Raw genomic sequence first — 7,141 nt, 5'->3', positions numbered from 1 at the left:
GTTGTGGAGTCTGTCCTGTGTACCATGGGATGTTTAGTAGCATTCTGGCCTGTACACATTCAATATCACCAGTAATCCATTCAATTGTGACAATGTCTCCAGACATTGCCACATCAACCCTGTTAAGAGCCACTGCTATGGAGTGGGATTGGGCCCTGTGCTTGAGCAACTGAATGTGTTTGGAACTCTCTCTCTCTATGTTACGTATTACTCTTCAGAGTTTTCCCTCCCCATGGGGTAAGTCTTCTGATATGGTTTGGATTTGTTCCCTGACCAAAGCTCATGTTGAATTGGAGGAGGGACCTGGTGGGAGGTGACTGGATCACGGGGGTGGATATCTCTTTTGCTGTTCTCATGATAGTGAGTGAGGTTGTTGAAACATGTGTGGCACTTCCCTCTCCTCTCTCTCTCTCTCTCTCTCCTGCTCCACCATGGTAAGATGTACTTGTTTCCCCTTTGCCTTCCTCCATGATTATAAGTGTCCTGAGGCCTCTCAGTCAGACTTCCTGTTAAGTCTGCAGAACTGTGAGTTAATTAAACCTCTTTTCTTCATATATTACCCAGTCTCAGATAGCACTCTATAGCAATGTGAAAATGGACTAATATGCCTCCCAAATTAGAGAGTGGGACATGCGATCCTAACTGTGGTATGAAGCTGGGGTAGTATGCATGCCTGCAATCCTAGGACTTTGGGAGGCCAAGGTGGGTGGGTCACTTGAGGTCGAGTTCAAGACCAGTCTGGACAACATGGCAAAACCCTATCTCTACTAAAAATACAAAACTTAGCTTGGCATGGTGCTGCATGACTGTAATCTCAGCTACTCAGGAGGCTGAGGCATGAGAATCTTGCGAACCTGGGAGATGGAGGTTGCAGTGCACTGAGATCGCACCACTGCACTCCAGCCAGAGTGAACTTCTGTCTCTAAATAAACAAATAAATAAACTTAGAATCTTGTTGGAAGGTCTCCAGCACGTGGCCAATGTGACTTTAACAACAAGGTTTGCTGAAGGCTTGATCCTTTCCATCCCCTCTTCTATCTCTAGGGGAGAGTCCCACACTCTGGCTAAGCCACGCTCTTGATTAGAAGGTACTTATTGGGTAGAGTGTACACTGCTGGGTGATGGGTACACTAAAATCTCAGAATTCACCACTGTAGAATTCATTCATGTAGCCAAAACCCACTTGTACCCCTAAAGCTAGTGAAAAAAAAAAAAAGTCAGTGCTTTTCCTGCTTAAAGCAGCGAATCCCCAAGGGCCCATTCTACCTCTCCCCATACAAGGAATTCTCATCTGCAGGGCTTTGCTGCTCAGGACAGTGATGTGAATTTGGAGACACAAGGCTGTAAATCCACATGGTGTGCACCCTCATCCTTTCCCACCTCCTGGAATTCCATGAATGCAGGCTAATATTACATTAACTTCCTTTCATCCACAGCACACACATGGTTAAAATTGAACTTGTGGTTAACTAAGATCCGTAGGCAAAATCCCCTGTGTGGTTAGATTTCATATCTGTACTCAGGCAGTTAGAGCTTTTCATTTCAGCGTAGACATCCGTGGGTCTCCTTACAGAGAAGCAGTCTACACTTTTTAAATCCTCATAATACAGGGCCTGCTACTATCTGACACATCAGATGTGTTCAACAAGTGTTTGTTAACTGGAACCATCAGTGAGTTCATTTGATTCTCCAGGTAATTTTATTCTGTGAGTTTGACCCACCCATCTACCTTCAACTTTCCTTTTTTTTCTTAAAAATACTTTGGATTTGGGGAAGAATTTTTGATTTACAGAGAAGTTGCTAACATAGCACAGAAAGATCCCCTGTATATCTGAGCCAGGTTCCACTGCTGTGAATATCTTACATGATCACCGTTCATTGATCAAAGTAACTGACATTGGTGAGTTGGTATCAACTGAACTCCTGACTTTGGGTTTCACCAGTTTTTCCATTGATGTTCTTTCTGTTGCAGAATGCGATCCAGATTCCCTATTGCGTTTAGTAGTGATGTCTCTCTGGCGTCCTCTGGTCTGTGGCATTTTCTCAGTCTTTCCTTGTCTTTCATGACTTTGACAATGGTGGGGGGTTGAGGGGGGGTGCAGTGCTGGCCATGTATCCTGCAGAATTTCCCAAATCTGTGTGCACATGGCATTTTTCTCATGACTGGACTGGATTTGGGGGTTTGAAATGTCCTTTAGGAGACATACAGTCCATTTCGCCTTTCCTGGCTTTGTGTTTTGGCAGCTAACTATGATCTAAGTTAGCAATGAAGCTAGAAGGGACGGGGGAAGCACAGACGACACTACCAGCTCAAATCTACCTTACAGGTGAGCTGGGTTTGATACAGTTTTTTCTTACTAGTGTTGAATTATCACAGTTTTTTCTTTTAATAGTTCATTATAGATTTGTTGGTTTTTTTTTTTTTCTAGAATAGGTATCAAATTTACCTGCTTGGACCATGTTCTCTTGCCTTTGAAAATGTGTAGTGGGGTTGTGCACATGAGATTGTATGTATAACGATATGCACATGTGGTTGGGTTCACACACACGCACACACATTAACTCATGTTAAGTCATATATTTGAGTTACTGAATCACTACATGATGGAAGTTCTGTCAATGTAGTTTATCTAGAGTTCAGCCAGCAGCTTAATAAGGTCTCTCAACATCCTGCAGACAAAACAGAGTAACATGGACTGATAGTAAAATTAGATGACTTTGCTTCTGGTTGAATGACAGTACCCAGAGTGTCACCCGGGACTGTCTGGAGGGGAAACGGACAGCAGAGCTTTATCATGGGCTCCACTCTGAGCTGTACTTGTTGCCCCAGCTTGTGAAAATACAAGAGAGAGGGCAAGGATGTGTGGAGGAAGGGAGGGATGTGTGGAGTTCCATCTCTAATGCCTTAGAGAAAAGTAACAATGCACCAACATTATCTTAACAAACAAGCATTTTAGGCCAAACCAACCAAAAATAAGAATGTAACCTTATGTAGTAATATATGATCTTTCATGAGGGTATTTGTTTGCTATGGCTGCCATAAAAAATACCAACGAGATGACTTCAAGAAAATGAATTTATTCCAGCAACTGGAAGTCTGAGATCAGGGTGTCAACAGTGTTGCTCCCTTATAAATGTGTCTGCATTCGTCTATTCTCACACTGCTGTAAAGAACTAGATGAGACTGGGTAATTTATGAAGAAAAGAGGTTCAATTGGCTCATAGTTCCACAGGCTGTACAGGAAGCATGGCAGAGAGGCCTCAGAAAACTTACACTCATGGTGGAAGGCAAAGGGGAAGCAGGCATCGTCTTCACATGGTATCAGGAGAGAGAAAGAAGGGGGAGGTGCCACAAACTTTTCAACAATCAGATCTTGTGAGAAGTCACTCACTACCACAAGAACAGCAAGGAGGAAATCTGCCCCCATGATCCAGTCACCTCCCACCAGACTGAGACATGAGATTTGGGTAGGGAGCATAGCCAAACCATATCAGCTGGTGCATGAGAATCTGGTCCATGCATCTCTCTTGGCTTCTGGTGATTTTCTGGTAATCTTTGGCATCCTTTGGCTTGTAGAAGCATCATCCCAATCTCTGCCTTCATCTTCACTTGGCATTCTTTCTGTGTTTGTGTATGTGTCCAAATATTCCCTTTTATAAGGACATCAGTCATAAGGGATTAGGGATCCACCCTACTTGACTGCAACTTCATCTTAATGAGTTATATCTGCAGTGTTGCCATTTTCAAACAACAAATAAATTTTGAGGGGACAAAATTCAACCCATAAGGTTCTGGTTACAGCAAAACTTCATGGCCTCAATCACACAGTTGATGGTGCTCATAAATTCAGACAGGGCCCAGTGGGAATGGCTTGTCTCATGAGGTCTGGAGCCTCAGCTAGATGATTCAAAGAGCCAACTTTTGACCAAAGCACCTGCACACATCCTCCCTGTGGCCGGGCTTCCTCACAACACGGCTGCCTCTACCAGTCTTCTTACCTGCCAGCTCTGGGTTCCAGGTATGAGAGTGTTCCAGTGAATGAGTAGAAGATGAATTCCCTTTCACGACTCAGCTTCCAAAGCTACAGAGCATTGATTTCCCCCTTATACTATTGGATGTAAGCTCCCAGGTGGAAGGAGAGGAATTCTCTTATGCTTGACGGGGCACAGTTGAGTGACATTGTGGAGGGACATGTGGGGCAGGAAGTATTGCTGTGGCCATTTTGGAATTACGTTGTCAGCCTCAGCACTCTCTTCAACAGGGTTCGGCCCATATGGCTGGGAGACAATCTGGCAGACACCATTATGCCAGCCTGCCTTTTGGAATTTTCCCCGTTTTGTTCTTTCTTTGATTTTTCTCTACGGAAAAAAATCTATTTAAAAATCCATCTTGAGTGAAACAAGACTACCAATTCAAAGTTGATGTTCCACAATACCCTTAACAAATCATGCCATGCCAGAAATGTCTCAATAAATCGTGGCGAGGTTAATGAGAAATTTCTTGAAAATACAAGAAAGCAGGCCAGGCGCGGTGGCTCATGCCTATAAATCCCAGCACTTTTGGAGGCCGAGGTGGGTGGATCACAAGGTCAGGAGTTCGAGACCAGCCTGACCAACATAGTGAAACCCCGTCTCTACTAAAAATACAAGAAAATAAAAAAAGTTAGCCAGTTGTGGTGGTGTGTGCCTATAATCCCAACTACTCAGGAGGCTGAGACAGGAGAATCACTTGACTGTGGGAGGTAGAGGTTGCAGTGACTGGTATCATGCCATTACACTCCAGCCTGGCCAACAGAGCAAGACTCCGTCTCAGTAAATAAATAACTAAATAAATAAGAAGAAAATATAAGAAAGCCAATGCAAAAACAAAGCCCTCAAGCGCATGTAACAATTCGGTGTTCATGTTGACGAAAACCACAGTAAATGACCTTATGTTTCAAAGTAAATTGCACAAATTCTCATGTAAAAATCAGCGGAAAGTGTTTACATCCCAGGGGGAGAAGATACAGGGCATGTTGTCTACTAGAATAGAAACGGAAGACACCATTTTCTGTCAAGTGATTGCGAGTGGAATCTCACATTCAACAAGAGCAATCATTGACATTCTTCTCAGGCCTCTGAGAGGCCTCCATCAGCCCTCGCTGTCTTGACACCACAGGAAACCGCAGGTCCAACTTTCACCACAAATGAAACAGATTTAGGGCTTTTCCCCTTCTTCTCAGGATGGGTTTTCACCCTTCCGTTACTCTCTCTGTTCGTGGGGGTTAAGAATTGTTCTTCATATGAGATGGCTTCTAGAAGCTTTCTTCTGGAAAGATTACCCTGTCTCAGAAAAATTAGCCACTGTGATGGCTCAGAAATCTCTCTCTCCATAGACCCTTCACCCACACCAATGCAGAGCAACCTGGAGGCCATTAGGAGTTCTGTTTAGAATTGTTTTTCTCAGCATGTCCTTCTCTCCTGCTCTTCCCTTAGCGGAACCCAGGAAAATATTTGCTCACAAATGTTATAGTGTCATGACTAACATGTCCAGCCCTAGCTCCCACCCGCCCCATGTGAAATATTTGAATGTCTGTTTTTGTGTGTTCATGAGGAAGTTAGCATCCATCTTAATGTTTATATAAAAACACATCTATTGATTTTTTTGGGGGGGGGCCTGGTTTTCTATCTTCTCAAATTGAATACTAAGTTTATTTGTGTTTCTTGAATGTTTAATAATTGAAACGTTTAAGGGTGATATTTTTGCCTCAGGGAACAGCTTTGGACACAACTTTTAAATGTTACTACTTTGTAGTCTCAATATTTTATTGTCAAAATAATCTGTAACTCTAGTTTTTATTTCCTTTTGGTCTAAGAATTACTTATTATAATGTTTATTCCCCAGTTATATGCTTTTATAAAATGAGAATATTACAAAAAGGAAACATAAAACATAATAAAGCTATCATTTTTTTTTTTTTTTTTTTTTTTTTGAGACGGAATTTCACTCTTGTTACCCAGGCTGGAGTGCAATGGCACAATCTCGGCTTACCGCAACCTCCGCCTCCTGGGTTCAGGCAATTCTCCTGCCTCAGCTCCTGAGTAGCTGGGATTACAGGCACGCGCCACCATGCCCAGCTAATTTTTTTGTATTTTTAGTAGAGACAGGGTTTCACCATGTTGACCAGGGTGGTCTCAATCTCCTGACCTTGTGATCCACCCGCCTCCGCCTCCCAAAGTGCTGGGATTACAGACATGAGCCACCGCGCCCGGCCCATGCATATTCTTATCATTCAGAACGAAAAAATCATAACAAGTATTTTTGATAATTGCTCATATAAGAGATGTATACATTCTTCTTAAGAGACAGAAAAAGAACTAAACTCTACAGGTAATGCTAACTTTCCCTTTGATGCATATATGGAGTCCGATTGCTAGCTTCTAACCCCCAGAGCTCAGTAGCATGCGTTAGGTATATGCCAATTTAGTTCATCTGTGTATTTTAACATTTCTTTACAGTAGTCCAGCATATTCTGCATTTTATTTATTCCCTACTGAGGGTTGTTTCTGTTATTTTCCTCTGTTTTTCCTGCTGTAAACACTGCTGTAGTGTTCCTCTAATGTGTCTCTTCTCTCAAACACGTAGAAGTATTCCCTAAGGTGCGCACTTAGAAGTGAAATTGTGAAACTGATGGATGTGAACATTTCTAATTTTAATAAATATTACCCAACTGCCGTTCAAAATCCCTGTGACAGTTCAGGCTCAGAGGCTGGAGCTTTAAATATAATCTTTTATTAATAACATTTATTTTTCAAGTGGTCAGAATATATGCCTTATGTGATACAGTCATGTGGAAATAATGTACATATTAATAGTTATATTACATTCTCCTTGAATTTCTAACAGATCTTACTTTAAGTTTTTGATATTATATTTCTGATGCATTAAAATTCATAGCTCTTCTATTTCAAGTTTGGATTATTCCCTTTATCAATATTAAATAACCTCACTCCCATTTGATTGTTCTGTATGTCCTAAAATTGTGTTATGCTATACGATTGCTTTTCTTTGTAATTGCTTTAATTTTCATCCATTGTTTTATTTATTTCTACCACCCTCAGTATTAGTTTATTATATGCTCTATTTTTTTTTTTTTTTTTT

The sequence above is a fragment of the Cebus imitator genome, unplaced genomic scaffold (assembly GCF_001604975.1).
Source record: "Cebus imitator isolate Cc_AM_T3 unplaced genomic scaffold, Cebus_imitator-1.0 Scaffold14, whole genome shotgun sequence".
In the NCBI taxonomy this organism is placed as follows: domain Eukaryota; kingdom Metazoa; phylum Chordata; class Mammalia; order Primates; family Cebidae; genus Cebus; species Cebus imitator.
The sequence above is the reverse complement of the archived record's forward strand: the minus strand, read 5'-3'. Positions refer to the sequence as shown.